This window comes from Agrilus planipennis, unplaced genomic scaffold (assembly GCF_000699045.2).
Source record: "Agrilus planipennis isolate EAB-ADULT unplaced genomic scaffold, Apla_2.0 scaffold2, whole genome shotgun sequence".
In the NCBI taxonomy this organism is placed as follows: Eukaryota; Metazoa; Arthropoda; class Insecta; order Coleoptera; family Buprestidae; genus Agrilus; species Agrilus planipennis.
The window spans coordinates 2,650,608-2,670,352 of NW_020442464.1; the positions used below are offsets into that span (position 1 = coordinate 2,650,608).

A 19,745-nucleotide genomic window follows, 5' to 3' on the forward strand; every position below is an offset into this window, starting at 1 on the left:
CAGCATTCAAAGAGTTAGTTAGTCCAGGTGCGTAGAAATTTGCTACTTGTGTGATTTAATAATGTTCAATAAGGATGTCGACTTGCCAAACTGAAAAGGTTCCTGGCTCAAGAACATTTTATTCTATTTAATTGTTGGTTCAAATCGGCCATTCAATATCTTTATTGAAAAGTGATGTTGTTGAACACTGTTGAATCCTACAGTAAGTAGCAAATTTGTCTGCATTTGTTCTTTTTTTTTTGTGAATTTGTTTTATGATGTAGTAAACGCATCATCTCTTGATTTAGTAAAACCTAAAAGTATTTATAGCATTTCTATGGCATTTGTTTAAAAAAAAAATGCCGCAAAATTCCCTAAACTTCCTCTACACGATTCTTGCGTCCGTTTTGCGTGTTTATGGATTTTTACTCGGTTTTCGGTACATACATGCACACGTACATGTTGGAAGCATTTCCGCGTTGGCGTATTTTATTGTCGACAGTTACAGTTGGCTGGCAAGAAGCGTCGAAGGCGTCGGCGACGTCGACAACAGCGTGAGACGACGCCGACGTCGATGTTGCGGCGGGCGTCTGCTGCGGCATCCGCATGTGATACCGGTGACGTAACGACGCGCCGCGTCTATTCCAGACACGCGTTGGCTAAAGGCGAATAACTTGGAGTGACCTCGTCGCCCGACTCTGTCGTCGTTGTCGTTGGCGTCGGCATCGGCGTCGTCGGGAAACAGCTGACGTAGACCCTGATACGCACAGAAACACACACACGCGTGCTAAAGACAGATACACTGCTACTGTCTTCCGTAAGTTGACACATCCTGTTCCGGGATCTCGGGATATGTTACTAAATCATTTATTAAAAGTAAGGGTAAATGATTTATTATTGAAAACTCCTTGCCGTATAAGTTGTTCTGGTAATTGTTCACTTTCGGGGAAATCGTTATTTGTCATAGTTCTGGATGGTTTAAAGAAAGAAAGAGGACTAAATTCAACCCTTCCGTAAAGAAATTAATCAAAAGTGAGTTTTTTGTTTGGGTTTGCCCAGCATTAAACAAAATTAAGAACATGGCAACGGCAACACTCTGTCCTTGTTGTTCAAAACAATTAAATAAAAGAGTTGTTGTTGCTAAGGTTAGACTAGGTTAAGCTAAGGTAGGAAAAGATAGCACAACTGCAGTAAGCGTTGTTGCTGTCATGTTCATCATGCTGAACTGTACAACATACAAAAATTTTAAGAAAATTGGAAGTTCTTATCATCACAATTCTAAGAAACTCGGTGTTAAAGATCTGATCAAGTAGCTCGCATAGAAAAAAATAAATTGAAGCAAAAATAAAACAAAGGTCTTTAACCCTGGATAAATTTCAATAGTTTAGTTTTAACAACCTTCTAATGTCTCAGCCGTGGATGTTTCATTAGCTTCTGTCAATGAACCTATTAGTTTTTATCGGTTTTGTTGTTACTTTTTTTTTTCTTCTCTTAACAAGTCTTGTAAAAAGTTTTATGTATAATTTATTAGTGGTTCGGTTTAATGTTTTCTTATTTAAGGTAGGTTCTGTCACTGTGCTATAGCTTTCATTGTGTCTATACATTTTTCTTAGTATTTTCTTCTATCTTGTTAAGTTTTTATGTGTTTATAGAGAAAATACAGTTATAAAGGAATTAATTAAAGTTCGGTAACCACTAACTGCACCTAAAAAACATAATAACCAGTAACTATACCTAAAAAACATTAAGTAATTACTGCTTTTCCTTTTTATTTTTGTTGATAAAAACAATCGGCTTGTTCTTACTATCTAGTCGTTATTGATAAGCATGTTTGTTATCATATCTGCTTTGATAATAACCAGGTTTCGTCCAATAATAATCGTATTATTGAATGGACTAGATTGATTGGCCCCGTGTTATCGTGTAGAATTGCTCTTCGTTGTAGTGTTTCTCATTTCTGGTATGAGTTTTCACATTCACCATTACATTGATACTAGATGGCAGTGGTTTGTGTTAAAAAATGTATAAACAACAGTATCTGTTCATCCCGCTTCTATACATATTGATTCTCTTAGTTTCTTTCTAGGATAATGTATATTCCATACTTTAGCGTGAATATCTCTAAGCCCAAGGGCTACCTTATGTACCTGGCCTGCAGGTATTCCAGTTTTTTTAGCTTGCCATCTCCAAATTTCAACTCCATACATAAAAATAGTCTTCACCAAAATATGAAACATCAAGATACTTCTTTTCCAGTTTCCTCCAAATTTCTTTTCTCCAATTCCTTATACCTACATCGGTGATTTCTGTTGTTTCTTTTGTGTGTGCTGGATATTTGAATTCTTCTACTTCTTCTAGATTTCCTTATGTATAATAGCTTCACAAAATCAAATTTTTCTGATGTGTTTTGTACAATTAAGTAGTTATTTACAATTTTTTGTGCACTGTATTTCCACAAACTCCTCGTTAAGTAATATTTTCTAATCTTTTTATCATGCCCTTCTACAAATTCGTTATTCTAAAAATCATTCTCCTGTGAACGATTATTAGTAGCGTTTAGCGTTATTTTTATCTGAATAAACGAGACGATATTTTCTAGAGAGTTTTCCAGATTCCCAAGCTACCGTCCTTGAGGTTTTCAAAGGAAGTGTGGGTTGTCTTCATCAACTTCATTGTGCGAGGGGCTTATTACGGTCCTGTACGCGATTAAGTTTAGCCGCCCACTTCCCCGGCTTAGCTAAATAGTCCCTTTAATTGGCTGATCATTACCGCAATTTTCATTAAACATTTAGCACAATTACCTTAGATAATTGGCCATCTATTAGATCGTTCAACCATTGTCAGTATGAGCATCGGTTATTTTGCGAAAAACTTTTGTAATCTTTTCTAGAAGCAAAGGATATAAGAAGGGAAGGATGGAGGAAGAGAATCTTAAAAATTGGAATAAAATATATGTACGATAAATACGCTACTGACAGATCAGTACTGTATGGAAATAAATAAAAGTAAAACTAAAATACTGGTGTGCAAGGAAGAAAAAGTAGGGAAAGAGTGAATATAAAGATAGGAGACGAAAAATTAGAATAATAATAAGTCACTTCTATGCTCGCGAACGGTTAATGTAGAAACTCGGAAAAGATTGCTAAAGGTGTGTTTGGAGCGCGGCGTTGTACGGGTGCTAAACATTGACAATGGGCGCAGGGAAAAGAAAAGGTTGGTAAATAGTTAAGGATGTGGGTTGTTCTAGTTTTAGATAAATGCGAAGTTTAGCTCAGGATAGGAAGGAGTGGAACCAACCAGTCTTAGGACTGACGACCTTATGATGATGACGATAAAAAAGTGAGTAAAAATTAAATTAAGGGAGTTAAAATTGAATCGGGTGCAATTAAACAAATGGATGAGTATAAATCTGCGTGCAGGAAAAATGGTGAACGTAAGACGTGGGGAGACGATAAGGGTGGATGATTTGAAATGTATGAAAGCCTTGTTATGGGGGCATTGTTAGGGAGCGAGTGAGTCGGAGTATGTAAAATGAAACAAAGATTTGGACGTAATAGCAAGGTTTAGGGTAGGAAATGAGACTACAGTTTGTAAGTATTAGATGAGGATCGAAAAAAAAATTAGTAGAATACGTGAAAGTGGTGGTAAATCTTCAGTGCATGTGTTCGGGGGATGTAACGAATGTAAGGATTTGGATGATTGTAAGGAGAATAATGAACTCAAACGTCATGTGAAGAGGACTAATTGTGAGGCTGCCGTTGGTTTTAATTCTAAAAGAACATGTCTGGAAGTTTTGGACTAAAATAAAATTGTACCCATTAAATTTAGATGATCTATTTTCGAGATCGGTTTTGTTGAGATGTGGATCAAGGATTGTCCGGCATTACTTCGGTGGTCGTTTTTTAAATTCGTATTAAGACATCGCTTGTTCGAGGTGTTTGTGAGTAAATTATCGTTATAATATTGTAATATCGCGCTTGCAGAGTACAGAGAGTACTCAATCTGACGCGACGAATGTGAAGAATATCCGCTAGGCAGACGCGTCGCTTCCTGCTCCAATTCACCTGTTGCTGTTGCTATACCATCGTTTGAACGTACGTTCGTTAGTTGGTTGGTGGTTTCCCGGTGATGCCGTGCCGCTTCCTTGCTCTCTACACACTCTCCTTTCGTCTGTCTAGACTATAATTAGACCGTTCGTGTACGTTGTTTTAAATAAAAGGCTCTATAGGTGTTGCTGATGCTTCTTCTGTTCTTATTAGACGATCTGCTCATTCTTTAGTAAGTAATTACATTCGCAGTCATTGTCTTCTCTACCTTCCTCATCAACTGTAGGTGCTACTAGTAGCAGCACTAGCATCATCCGTCTTCACACCATCTAACGATAAGAACAAAATCACAGCCCTGTACCTGCTACCTACAACTGTTTTACGTAAGAAACAAACTGTAGATAATTACGATCGCGAATGATAAACTACTTCTGACAATGTGATTATTTGTCTATGCACTCCCCCATGTCCAATTAATTATTCATGTTTTGTTGATACATGCAGATATCTGCTCATTATGTTGATGGTATTTTTGCCGATTGTCTCTGTGATCTGGATACAGATCGAGGTTTGTATTTTCGTGCCTGAGTGCGCGTTTTAATATTTTTAGAGACGGAAGCTGCCAGTAATCTAACAGAAATCGGACATTTTCTATTACGATTGGCTAGGGCGCTGCCTTAAGGACAAAAAAATATATCGATCTTGCATTGTCTTGAAAACCACCAACGGTGTCAAAAGCAAGATGGCTCGTATGCGATCGAGATCACGATGAACATGCCGAAAAACTTTTCATCTTACCAAAACCACTTGCTCAAAATCTTAAATGGGTCTCCTTCTTGAAGTTATTAGGGTTTCCATCGTTTTGTACTTTTATTGTTAGCGTTATCAACGCGACACTCGCGATTTAGGGTTGAGTATCTTTAATGTTATTCTATTTACCTGCTACAGTCTCTTTATTAGCCCTTATCCTTTATTGTATTTGCATAAAATTTTGATTTTATCTGAAAATTTGTGGTTGTTATTGATATATGCTCTTTAATTCTAGTTTTTGTTGGCCTCTCACATTGTCCAATGTAAATTGCGCCACAATTAGCAACTAAATAGGTACCTACCTTTTAATTTGGGTTTCATTAACTTACATGCACTTAGGCAAAAATTTCATTGTTGAAATTCTCCGATTTAATTAAAATTTAAAATAAGCGTATCATGTTAATTTTGCAACAAAGTAGAATGCAAATATGTAATGCTTTTCATAAAACAGCAAGGCAATAACAGAACCTTGAAAGGTTCTAAATAATTAATTATAATTTTCTTTCATAATTAATTCTCGCGTAATATTACTGGCAGAATAGTAAAATAAAGAAGCTCTTGTGTTTTTGATTTCTGAGGAAGGTCGAGGGTCGCGTCGCCTTTAAATAAAAGTCACTTCTATGCTCGCGAACGATTAAATTAGAAATTAGAAAAGAATGTGTTGTTAACGGCGAACGATGAGGATACCGTAGATAGAGAAGGTTAGAAATGAAGAGGTATTAGAAAGAATAGGAGAACAGAGGACTGTATGGAAGTCGATAAGAAATAGGCGAGATAGGTTGGTAGGACACCTTCTCAAGCATGGAGGTCTAGTCAGAGACATATTAGAGGCAGAAACAGGAATTAAGAAGAATTGAGGTAGATCTAGATTAGATTACTGTTAGCAAATAGTTCACGATGTGGGATGTTCTAGTTTTAGCTCAGGATAGGAAGGAGTGGACCTGCGCTTCCAACCAGTCTTAGGATTGACGATCTTGTGATGATGACTAAGCAGTAAACACCTTACATACTCTCTTATCTCAACATGAATGCGTAACTAAATGATTTTTTGGTCGCCCTAAACAGGAATTTTAATAATTTTGGTTACTTTTCCTATAGTGTGTAGCCGACACTACCTATGGTACAATTTTTTCGTCTGACCCCAACGTAGATTGTCTCTTTTTTGTTTTAAACGTAGCACCTGTTTCCAAAAACATCTGCCGAGCGCGTGTCACCAAGACACTGGTCGACTGCACCTTGTCGCAACCGTCTAATGGTTCTCGAAAGCAATCTTCGGCGTTATAATGGTAATGACCATTCAGATTTCCAAATGATATCCCGTAATTTCGCGACCACGAATTTCGTTGTTCAAAAACTGAGAAAAGAATGAAAAAAGAAAACGACCATTCGAATTTAAATTTCCTGCCAGAACAAACAGCACCGTAGCGGGAAAACGACGTTGCTTATGAATACAAATACAACACCTGTCCTGTAGGACTACATAATGAGCATCCCGATTTGTTGAGCGTTGTATTTTTTCTGGTTCAGCTGCCGATTTTAACTTGCCTTTTAAAGCATGTGCTGTACGAGTTTAATGAATTTTGATGTTATTTAGCTTCAGTGGTATCCAAAAAACTTGGTCTGTAATGATGTCGAAAACTTTTAACAATTTTTGATTGCAACAGGCAGAAGTTTCACTTTGAAAATAGGTAATAATAATTCCATCAGCAGATGATTTTGAAGTTTTAAGCGAGTCGAGGATTACAAAGTTGAATTCCAAAATATTTAATAATTTCTCTACTAGATTTCATCCGAAAGTTAGAAAGAATGCATGATGTTTCAAAAGCCAATTGGTAAGATATTGTGTGCGGTTATTTAACATTTATTGACTAGAAAGCAAGTCTGAAGATATTCAAAAAATGAATTTTTGAAACTTTTTAAGTTTCATTTGTTTATTTTTGGTAGCATTCTAGGAAAATTTAATTATCAGTAGGAAATTACATTGAGTATATAAAAATGCATAATATGCAATCAGTTATTACTACTGATTTAATAAAGCAAACAAGGGTTATCCTTTTACCAACAATTATTCAGGTTATTGAGTGACCTGGAGCAGACAGACTAAAGTATGAAATCGTCGAAATCTTTTGAGATTCCATCAGAATTGTGCTCGAAATTATTGTGATCCGAGTCTTATTATTAGTTTAATGGTATCTACTCTTACTTTTCTATCTTTTTTTTTGGCTTTTAAGAAATGTAACTTTGAAAACCCTCGCGGCGAAAAAGAAGAAGTGAAAATGTGATGCTGTAGACGTATGATTAAATATCATTGATGGAAAAGGTTAGAATAGTAAGAATAATAATGAAAGGGAGATATAAGATTGCTGAGACACCTTGTGAGACCTAAAAGGGTCTTACTTCTTCTATCCGACTAAATAGTTAGGGCTATATATAGGGTGTTTTAGTATTAGGGAAATGCGACGATTGGCTGTGGATAGGAAAGAGTGAAGGTACGAGTCCATTGATTACCTTGTGGTGATGAGAACTAGTGACACGTATTTGTATACTTTTAGCATTGTTATTTACTTCTACATAAGAATTGATTTAAGACGGTAAAATTATGAAGTTTTTTTTTTTTAATTTTATTAGGTCAGATGAATGTCAGGTGCAAGAAACGTTTGATTAAAACAACGAAAAGGTACCGCATAAAGACAGAAAAAGTAAACAATAGGAACTTCAACAATACCTATCTACTACCCACCGACAGTATACATATTTTACATTATGCATATGCTGTTGGTGCTTTAAAAGGTAATAGCCGCCGCATTGCTTGTTCGTTCCGTTGCGTTTCTTCTTCGTGTTGCATGCACGGGTTACATAAGAGCATTTGGCATAATAAAAGATGCAACTAGCGGGCATTATTATCCAATTTAAGGTGTTTTTATTCACCGGGGATCTCGTGACATCCTGGCTGACTACGACGACTGACTACTACACGGCTGAGACTGTGACGACGAGCCGACTTCCTATTCCTGCTACCTACGACTTGGTATTTCTAATGGCGTTTCCTTCTTTTTCCATCGAGTGTAATTGAGCCACTGGTTCACAGCCGTTCTCACTCGACATACTCGTAATTAGTGTAAGCTAGTAATAAGGACGTCATTACTCTACTATTTCATATCCGATTCTAAACGTTTCCGATTTAAAGATCCACAATGCCTTCATCGTCACACCTGAAAGAGATTTTTAGAATTACTTTTCCAAAGATGTATGCCAACTTTAACGTGTAGATAGATAACTAACGATTGAACTCGCCAGAATCTACCGTTTAAACCAACTTTTAAGCTTTAAGGACATTTGGAAAAGATATTGTCAAAATTACGTAAGATTTGAGTGTAATTATCACTAAGCCTTATATAAATTACAAAATCGACTTGCCTTTATGAAAATGATTGGTAAAGGTCTAGATGATGGCTCTTCTGGGTGGGGGTGGGGGGATCGAAAGAGGTGGACTCTCCCACCACTGTACCATAAAAAGTTCGTTGCGGTCTCACCCCCATAAGAAGTTACGGGGGTTCAAAGTTAATAAATATGCCAATTTTTATACATTTCTAGGCAAGTAAATCTTTATATACTAAGTCATTCTTAAACAATATTCAAAGGTAAAACTAATGAAAAATACATAAAAATATTGAGAAAGTTATATCAAACATTATTTAAATATCTTTATCAATAGGGTAGGTTAGGTTAGGTTATCGAGTTTTGTTCAAGTGACCACCCTCTTTCGATCCCCCACCTCCACCCGCTTGAAAATAATTTTTTTATTGAATTTTATTTGAATTATAGTGTATGAAAATTGTCAAAATAATCAACTTTCAACCCTCATAACTTTTTATGGGGGTGAGACCCCCGCAAATTTTTTATGGGGTTTTACTCAAGTGATCACCCTCTTTCGATCCCCCCTATTCCCACCCCTATCTAACCCCCTTAACTTTTTATGGGGGGTGAGACTGCCACGAACTTTTTATGGTACAGTGGTAGGGGGACCTCCTCTTTCGATCCCAACCACCCCTACCCCCTTTCATCTAGACATTTACCAAATGATTTATTAACGAAAGTGACTGGTATACAAGATTTTCTGATAAATCCTGGAAAAGGATCAATAGCAATCAGTTTTGCGGGTTTAAATGTCCATAATTGGATGTATAATAGGTTGCATATGTACATTGACGTTTAATATAGATGCACATCATCAAATTATTGAAAATGGCATCAATATTAAAATGTAAATTATTTATTGTTATGAACTATTGATAACGGTCAGGTTTGAACGTACTCAGCTAGTATATGATAGAGTATTAAAATGGCTACATGCAACGTATATACGTACATGAATGTCCCTGTAGTGATGTAGTAGGATATTGTATGGAGTATATTGCTCCTATGTAGAAATAGTTTGGCGCCGATTCACTGCGTCAAAATTCCGAAATAGGCTGCCGCCCAACGTATTTGATTAATGTGGCGCCCTGCTACTACATACGTCAGCAGCCCCTTGATACTACCAGAGCCTGGCACGACTTGGTTGAAATTGCTTCTGGACACAACATATTATTCGATATACTGCAATATGTTACTTACACGTACGTATACATACATTTACTACGCGTTTTTGAATAATACGCTACTTAGCGTTGTCCCACGGCGCATCTCCATTCGTCTGTCAGTTTATCATCATAAATGCCTTCCCGATTCCGTTTTTCTTTGCTTTTGTTAGTTTTATTAGTAATTAAAGTTAAATTTGGATAAGAATCATTCAGAATAAGCGATTATATAAAAAGGAAAATATTTTTATAAATTTCTGTTACTATTGAATTTCTGCAGTCACTTCATTTTTCCTGATCGTATATGCGAGCAAGTTTAGATTCCTAATCCTAAATAAATCATTAATTTAGGAGTAAATGATGATGAATTTACTTTTCTAATATAAATATCAACAAGTTTTGAGGAGATTGGGAAAGCAATCTTTAAATAAATGATGGATCAGGATTCATCACCTTTTTCATATTTAAAATATCTGAAATTTATGACTCGATGAATGCCAGTGACTAATCTGAACTTGACGAATTCCATTAATCATTTGTTCAAAAAAAATTGATACGGACGTCATTATTTGTTTACTAAGAGCATTTTGAGTGAAAAATGCATGAATTGTGAATTGGTTTGCTGCTCTCCGATTGAATCGAAAAATATGATATAGTTGGTACATGTGCGTGTCTGTTTGAGTTAGCTGAGCGGCTGATAATGTCATTTAGTTAAAATTAACTCCTAAGTAGCCAATATTAAGAGCACACTGACTGGGTTGGCAGTACACCGACGGTTAATTATAGAGCGCCAGTCGAATGTGGAAAATAGGTCAGGGAAAAAAGTTATGTATAACTACCCTGATCAGAATAGGCCGTCTAACTCGGTTTATTTTGGACTCCGCGCTAAGTATTTCTGAAACATTATAAGCGAATTGGCTAATTTTTGTTGTTTAATGTTCTTCTCGTTCTTGGTTCTTTTTTTATTTTGAATAGGTAATAAATTTTTAGCAAATTCACTCGGTCTTTTTATCCCAGTAAGTAGCGCATAGCATACACAAATTAAACTCTAATTTTCCAAGGAATACGTTTCATAGATTTTCCGACTTATAAGGGCAGTTTAACTATTTGCTCTGATCTATTAGTAGTTAAAGTTCACAAAAGATTATCGGTGATGTCAGTGCAAAAATCAAATTAGATATTCTAAAATTCAACAGGTTTAACGTTTAAAGAAAAATTGAAAAGCGAATAAGAGAAAATTAACAACGATACGGGATTTCTTTCAACACGTTGTCGACCTATTATAATCTATCGAGCCTTATTTTAACGCATTTTTCGGTAATTCCCCTTATCTGACTGTCACTTCACGTTTGAGCATCAAGGAAGAGAGACATGAACCAAGGTGACTTGATAAAGGAGATAACCGATTTATGTGAACGCTTACATTCGAAGAAAACATAAACAGTTGCGAATCCTTACTGCATACAGAACATGGAGCGGTGCCAAACTTCCTTATTGAATGCTGTTTTTTTTTTTTTGTAGACGATTGATTGTTGTTTCTTAAAACGGATTGGATTAGTGGATGATTAGGTCTGTTATTGGAATTTATGTATATGTAATAAAATAAAATAACTAATAGGTTACTGCATTCTACATACAGAAATGAAATTATGCATGGATCCGTGCGTTTCCACAAGCCTAAAATATGTTATCCTTACTTTACTTACGGGTCAAGGAAATGGGGGTTTGAAACTTACTAATCTTGAAAAACCTGCGCTTTCCGTGACTAAAGTGCAGTTTATGATGATTGTATTAGGTTAAATATTCTGTTAATTATCCTTTTCAGGAATATGTAATGAATTTCGAAATAGTACAGTAGGTACATTAGTTTAAAATCGTGCAAATAGTTCGTGATAAATAAAATAAAAATGAAAAAAAAAAATAAGGAAACGACTCAAATATAAATTGCCGTTCGTATTCGTTCGTTGAGAAGGTAAAATTGTACACGTTTCGCGCTGGCACATATTTCTTACAGCGAAACTAATTGCAAAGATAAGCATTCTATTGTATTGCGTAGTTTGTTGATAGTTAACGATGCAAGTTGGATTTCCCCCCTTAAACAAGATACACTTAAAATCGCATGCAAGGTCGCGGTCACCGACAATAACTAACTATTGGTTCGTACTTTAATTTGTTAACTTTGTTATTGTTGAGCGATAATAAACGTTTTGTAATGATTATTTTTGTTCATATTAACAGTTTTACATATTTCCAAAATGACATAATACGTGTAGTTTTTTCGTTACACAATGGGAAGCGAAAACATTTAGAAAACGCTGAAAAGTATTGAATTCGCCACACAAATCAATTTTCATTAGGTAGGTTTTTGTTAAATAAAAATAATTCGAAGTGGTCTGTATTCTGCGGATCACGATTTTGATGTTTTTGCATCTCATCAGTGCGGCCGCAGACAGCCCGACAGAACACCGACCAATTTTTACCTGCTGTCTTAACAGCGCGTTTTAAAAAATATCACAAATGGCGCGGTAAACGCCATCTGTAGTACGTTGCTACATTTTAGGATTACGTATGCTCCAACAAGGTCCATTTAAATATATGGATATCTACTTGCTGAAACGAATCCCGGCGTAGCTAACCTCAACGTGATAGGCACGTTACCATAATCGAATAAAATAATTCGAAGTGGTCTGTATTCTGTCGAAACTGCCAGACGCGGATCGCGATTTCGATCTTTTTGGATCTCATCAGCGCGTCGCAGGCAGCTCCGACAGAACACAGACCAACTTTTAACAGTGCGTTTCAGAAAATACAACAAACGGCACAGTGAACGCCTGCCTGCGATGCGCTGATGAGATCCAAAAAGATCGAAATCGCGATCCGCGTCTGGCAGTTTCGACAGAATACAGACCACTTCGAATTATTTTAACAATACAGTGTGACTGTTGTATCTCATGGTGGCTAATGTCAGGGTAATGTCTTCATTGTATCTGGCTAAACCTCTCGAAGCAGTCGTGAAGCCTCGTTTGAAATTGGTTTAAGCAATCATCCTATCAATGTTACCACCTTGTTAACGGATTTTCAAAGACGGTTGAAATCGTTGAAACAAACTGCAATGTTTACAAACACAAAAAGCCGTTGGTGAAAGCGATATCGAATGCGATTACCAGGAAGCATCGGCCAGCCTAAAGTTTGCGAAATAATAACAAATCATCTACTTTGTTAATAATAGTGCTATATATCTGTAGTTTTGTTTAAGTCGTTGAAACTTAGCTAAGACAGGGGATTTACAGCTGGATGTTTGGCTAAACGCGAGAGAGATGTTGTTTTATAAACATTAAAGTGTGGGAATTGGCGTTCGTGACTTTTGGCCCCGTTTTGGACGCTGACCGTTGGGAACTTTTGAAATTGATTGGTGTGTGATTTTTGGCGGTTGGAAGACTTAAGAATTTGTTTGGTTTAGGAAATTGTCAGGAATGATTGGTTCGTTTCTGTTTAGGCCATCACTTTTGACGGTAACGGTTGAAGCGTGTCATTGCTTTAGACGGCACAGGTTCGATTTCGGGTGCATCTGTCTTAGCTTCCGTTTTGCTTTTGGATCATTTAGGCAAATCCTGAGGCATTAATATATATAATATACATAAGTTTTGACTACTCTTCTATCTTCATTTCATCTGTCTCATCATTCCCTTCGACTTTCCCTTTGTTTTAATAAGGTAAAGTTGTTCTTTGAATATTAGAGATTTGCCCAAATGCAACTTACTAATTTTTAGATAAGTCGATGTCAGAAGACAAATGAAGAACATCATAAAAAATCATACGATTTTATGTTCAAATTAATTTAGAAATTGTTTAGTTTTATTGCACACCACCTCTTCAGCCATGTGACCACTGTAGTATGTGATTTGTTTGTATGTTTTCCTTAATTCTGGTTAGGTCATTGATATTTTAAGGTCTTTCTGCCTAGCTTGTTTGATTTACTCCACATTGCAAATTATTTCTAACTGAAGTCATCATCTTTATCAGGACACTGTTTAGAATACATGCAACGTATTTGTAATGGAATTTTACCATAGCTACAGAAGTGGGAAAACCAGAAAATTATCGAGTCGAAAACGCGCATTTCATACAAATTGGATATTATTATTTGTTGTGCTTGATGCTCTTTTTTCGAGCAGCTCCAGTTTACCAAATAACAAATAACTTCCAAATGTGACCTGAATTGGAAGATCCTTTTTTTAGATGGATTGTATCATTCTAGGGAGGTTGATGGACTTCTTGTGTTATGAAGTTATTTCTTGTATGGCATGTCAGTTTTCCAAAATTCTTCAACTGGTTAAACTAAAAGGTCGCCTATTTCGAACAAAGTTTACCGTGTCGTGTCGTTCAAAATTTTATTTCTTTTGGTTGTTTCTTAGTTTGGCGTCTGTTTTCCGAATTTCCAGAAGGGATTAAACTATAAAGATCACCACATTCGTTACCTACATCATATCGCATCAGGTTGTTGGATTGCACGGGCGCGCGCGAATCATTGTGTATGTGTGGTGAATTCTTGTTGTTCGATCTTCGGTTGCTGGCTTGCAATCGGCCAACGTTGAAGCTGTTCTGGCGCAGGCAGGCCAACTATGTGGTCCCTATTTGGTTGCACAACGTTATCAGCTGGCCAGTCGTGTCAATGCGTGCCGCTTGTGGGAATATTCAATAAAACATCTGATTACGAGCGGCGCTGCAGAAAACCTGCTCGTTCTTCTTCGTCCTCCGCACGTTGTCGCGATCGCGACTCCACTGGTCGACAGGGGTGAGTAGATCAACATTCCACAACCTACGACTTCTTATTTTTATTTCCGCCATTTCGCCGCGGGATTGTTTTGAGTCGGGCGTGAACGGCGGACGACTGGAGTTCCACAACAACCGATGAACCAACTAACCAACCAACCAGGCAGGCAGTCTGTTGTTGGCCTGTTCTTCCTCGTCTTCTTCGGCTTATTATCGTCCGCATCTTCTTTTCTCGCTTGTGCAGGTCGCTTATTACTTAACTCTTTACTCAACTCATCATCGTCGTTACGCTTTTCGGAGAGATAGGAGATGCGGCAATGAACTTGAAACAATTTCGTTAATTACGCACTTCATAACCATACCACCACCATGCGATGATAAAAGTCAGAGGTTGTGTCTGTTTTTTTTCTTGCCCTTTGGTTGAGACGATCTATTTACACTTGGCTTACCAGGAAATTTAGCAATAAATAAGAGATAGGGGTACACTGGATTCCTTCTGTTACATTGGGAATGGAATTTTGCTGCTCACATTCTTTTGAGTGCGCTAGTATTCGAACCATTTGACCTACATTCGATATCGCAATGATCGAAATACGGCCTGGTTATGAAATTCGAAACTGCGCTGCCTTCTTTATTATGTATGGAAAAACTATTACAGATAGTCTATTGCTTAGGATCGATAACCTTAGAAGTAGAATCTTTGAGGACCTTGTTGGAGCATACGTAATCCTAAAATTTAGCATCGTACTACAGATGGCGTTTACCGCGCCATTTGTGGTATTTTCTATTAAGACAGCAGGTAAAAGTTGGTCTGTGTTCTGTCGGAGCTGTCTGCTACGCGCTGATGAGATCCAAAAAGATCGAAATCGCGATCCCCGTTTGGCAGTTTCCACAGAATACAGACGACTTCGAATTATTTTATTCGATTATGATAACGTGCCTATCACGTTGAGGGTTAGCTACGCCGAGATTCGTTTCAGCAAGTAGATATCCACACAAGTGGACCTCGTTGGAGCATACGTTATCCTAAAATGTAGCATCGTACTACAGATGGCGTTTACCGCGCCATTTGTGATATTTTCTTCTTGATCATTCGTGATTGTATTTGTCTATTGTTTTTCTTTTGAACATTGAATGTGGAAAATCGGTTTCTCGTCATAATGGGTAAGTTGATGGCTAAAAGACAGGATGTTTGCTGAACCCAAAGGAATCTCTTGGGTTCCAAGATCTTTTTTTTTTTTCTTTTTCGAAGTGATTCACGTATTAAAATAATAATAAATCTGGAAAATTTAAAACATGTTAAAATTTGATACGTTTAATAGCGAGCCCGACCGGGTTAAAAAGGCTTGGATAAAGATTAGATAGAAGGTCGGTGCAGTTCAGTTGTACCATAAATGGCACGTCGACCTTAGCGTAGAAGCTGCCGGCGCGCCGTGCTGAGGCCATCGAAAATTTTTTACGGCACTAAATGACAGCCTCAAAATATTTCACATTCAAATCGATTGTCTGGAATGAATTAGCTTGGAATGCCTTTGCAACTAGCTTTCCACCTGTTGCTAGGTTCTCATAGCGAGAACGGCACGCAAAAGTGACGGTATTGGTGCCATCGGTTGTTAACCGTTAACCCGAATTAACGACTACGACCAATCGCCGGGCCTCCGTGTTATTTTCAATGAAATCCTTCGCTTTATGAACGGCGACGAGTAGTGTTGTACAGTTGTAGATAGTATTTCTTCAATTCGTTTGTCTTTTACATTTATAATACGATTAGTCTGTCACTGCCGATGCTGATGATGATGATGATAATTATGATGAATAAGTTGATGCCTCCTTTTTCCTTGTTCTTCACTAATAGATAAATGATGAATTCCATAGCCTGTTGCCATAACTTTTATTCAGCCAAATTACTTTGTTAGTTACTCGAATTTTAATAATTAAATCAAATCCTATGGGCACTGGCGGACACCAAGGCCCACACACAGGGATTTTTAAGAAAGTTTGATAATAAGTGAATCAGTTGATTGGCTCTGAACCTACTTAGAACTTAACTACCAATAACTACGGATATCTCTCGTGGTCTCTCTCTTAGGATTGATGTTTATACATTTATTGGTCAAATTTGGTGTATTTCTAGTCAAATTTGATTCAACAGATCTTTAGTTTCTGATGGGAACTCTGGGCTACAGTAAATTTATTAATTATGTACTTACCATTGGACCAGTAAAATGAGTCAGTTGTTCAATATCCTTTTTAAAAGATTTTGCATCACAAAACTTCTTCGTTTCTAATTTATTCCTATTATTAATAACCAAAAATTGTTTCTGATGATCTCCTGTTGCATTTGAGTTTCCACTCTTACAACATTTCAATTGTTGCTCCATACCGATTTATGAATATAAATAGTATTTTTGTGAAGGCAATATCTCTGTTACACGTTTAGCACTTTTCTATTTACCATAACTACTTTTTACGCAATAATATGATCTGGTAGCTGATCAGTAGGTAGTATAATGTAGTAATAGCATGGGAAAACAGTTTAATCTTAAATTCCATGTCTAATCGAATGGTTTTTGGCTAACTTTTTCCATTGGCTCTCATTTCTTATTAGAAGACTTGAATACATCATCAAAAATAATAGAAAGTAATCAGAAGTTAATGTGGAATAATTGAAAAATTGAAGGAATCGGAGTTTCATAAAAAAAAAACAACATGTATCTATACCTTATACTAATTTGTTACTTGTTATTAGACGTTTTTCACCAGTACTCGCAGAGATCCGTTTCTTGCTTATTTAATTGCCGGCAAGAATTCTTAACTTGGCAAATATTTTCACTCAGAAATCGATTTTGAATCGATTACTTGCATGAAATGAAATGTCTATGCACCGTTCGACATTCCACAGACATTGAACGAGGTTTCGATGAACGAACACCAGCCCATTTGAAAGTACTTTCCTTCGTTAAAAGAGCAGCACTTCAAATTACACGACAAACTTTACAATTAGTACATTTCTAATGAAAGAAATTACTTACTACACAAATTCACGTTCGCAGGGGGTTACATTTTGTTAACAATTGTTTTTTATGCATTTTGATGAACATTTTTAATGATTTATTGAAACTAAGAGATTAAGTGTTTCGGTAGGTGCCATTTGTTTCAAAAATAAGTACAATTTCTTTACGTTTTCCAAAATATTTTTTTATGAACTAGCAATATTTGAATAATATAACTGTGAATGAACCGTAGTATACGCATGAAAGGGGAAGAGTAGTTTCAAGTAAAGACGTCTGTCTCCTCCAAGACGCATATGCATTTACACTAATGTCTTTCTGGCCGTTGGAATCGAAAGAGACCTACATAAGCATCCATAGCAATTTGAATCGTCAACGAACAACTCATTCAGTGAATTCAAGTTAGGATTCTTTACTCCAACATCCTTATACCGAAATTTTATGGAAGAAATAGAAAATTTGTAATATTGATAGATGCCAGACATTAAGACCTTGTGGTATGCCTGGAGATGTGTTGTGGCTGGCAATATTTTTGTATTATATTGTCATTTTACTGTCCCAACTTTGGTTAGTTTGATGGCAAACTGTGCGACTAAAACGATGGCTACTGAAAATGCTCGATAAATGATGAAGTTACAGTAAAGTATGTAAGAAAACATAGCAGAACCAATCAATTTGGACTTTTGACCAGGATTTCGTAAAAATCCTTATGGTTAGTGTTACTTAGTCTGTCATTGCCCATAGGGTGTTGTTTATCCTCGAATGTAGAGGTAGTTGAAAATCTCCGTTAGTTTCATGATTTACACCTCAATTTTATAGTTCTTCTTGAGCTTCATCATTGGTTGTATATTCAAGGCACATGGTCAACATCAGAGTCAATGTTTTCCTAATTGATCAATATGAATGCGATAAGGAATGTGAAAGCTCATAAGATTTTGAACTAGTCATAAGTAGTCAATTGTTTAATGCATAATAGTTTCTGAATGTTATTTATTGCGAGTGTAAATACTGGTCCTGCAGGAGGAACCTGCTAACGTGGTAGCTTGATGTTTGCGCGAAACAACGATGTTGCACTGTTAGTGAACGTGGCGCAGACAGAACAGGAAGGAAAGGAGAATATAATTCGCCAAGAGGGGCAACCAACGTCGTCGAGGAGGAGATCTACAAGTCGACAAACAGCTGACCGTGGGACAGAGTTCGGTGAAAAAGTCGCACGCTAAATGCGCCTGCGCCATTGCCAAATATCGCTCCCCGAGAGCCCGAGACTTGCTGCTGGTATATCTCTCTCTGTAGGTACACTACACACATACGTGTATATTATGCGGTGCATGCATGTCTTTCTTGTAAGAGTATGTGAACTGGACCCAAATACGCACATTTCACGGTAACCTTCCCTGTAAATGGAGCGGTAGAACATTTACAAAGAATGAAATCCAATGATGCGTTCTTCAGTGTTTTGTATCACCGGTCCAAACGTTTCAACGTCAATAAACCAGACGATTGGACGAACAACATTCTGAAAAATAAATATTTTATGCATACGACAAATGCGGCAGGTACCTTGATAACATTTGAGAAACTATCTACCTCCCAAAACATAAGAACTCACTTGAGTCTGAAATCGATGAACAAGAAAGTATAAAATAAAAGGAATAGATCATCGACGACTACAAAAAATTAATTTTTCTAACACTCCAAAAAAGTAAAGTAATTTTTTTCTGGATAAAAAGTAACCTATGTCCTTTGCTGTACCCCTAGCGGTGTGTATAAAAAATTTCATGATGATCGCTTGAGTAGTTATAGCGTGAAGTGGTAATAAACAAACAAAAAAATAATTAACATTCGTATTTTATAATATTAGGATTGATTTCCGTAATTCATTTTGCTTTACTAAAATATTAGTACAGCTTTTATTTATTTATTTTTGGCTTTTATGTTTACCTGCATTACAAAACAATTCTACATTAAGTAACTTTCAGTAATAAACTCCGATATCAAATTTACTTCGTAGAACAGATTTATTACTAGACTTAGCAATTTTCTTCGCTTTTCTTTATTTTGTTATTTTCGTAGGGATATTTTTCTTTCTTGTGTTTCCTATTTTCATTTTCTTATTTATTTTTGCAGCGGATTTAACAATCCTTTCTAATCCTTTTAAATTTTATTCTCCTTTTCCCCTGCCTTTGTACAATTATCTATGTATAGCACACATGCCTTAATGTTCTCTCATTCATATTTGTAATGAATGTTTAATTAAAAACATCGGCGTTCCACCCCTTATGCCGTTTACTTCGGAATGTGGTTTAAATATTGGATTCTTTTGTGAAATGTTGTAAATGCATACCTATATATTGTTTTATTGTTTCAAATGTAGTAGTGGGTGGCATACTAATCGTGATGAATATTAAACCCATTAAATAAGTAAATACACCAGTGCTTGTCGCTTACGAGATGAAAATTACGTGTGTACGTACCGATGCATATGTTTGTGTTTATTTGTGTATCTACTGGCTTGTCTGAGCCTCACAGAAGTTAATAGGCACGAA

At 36.5% G+C, this 19,745-nt stretch overlaps 1 long non-coding RNA gene across 1 annotated transcript in view; it reads left to right on the forward strand.

The window, feature by feature from the left end:
• Nucleotides 1–19,745, forward strand: part of LOC108741680 — a 75,289-nt gene that overhangs the window by 38,274 nt on the left and 17,270 nt on the right. The window lies entirely within an intron of this gene.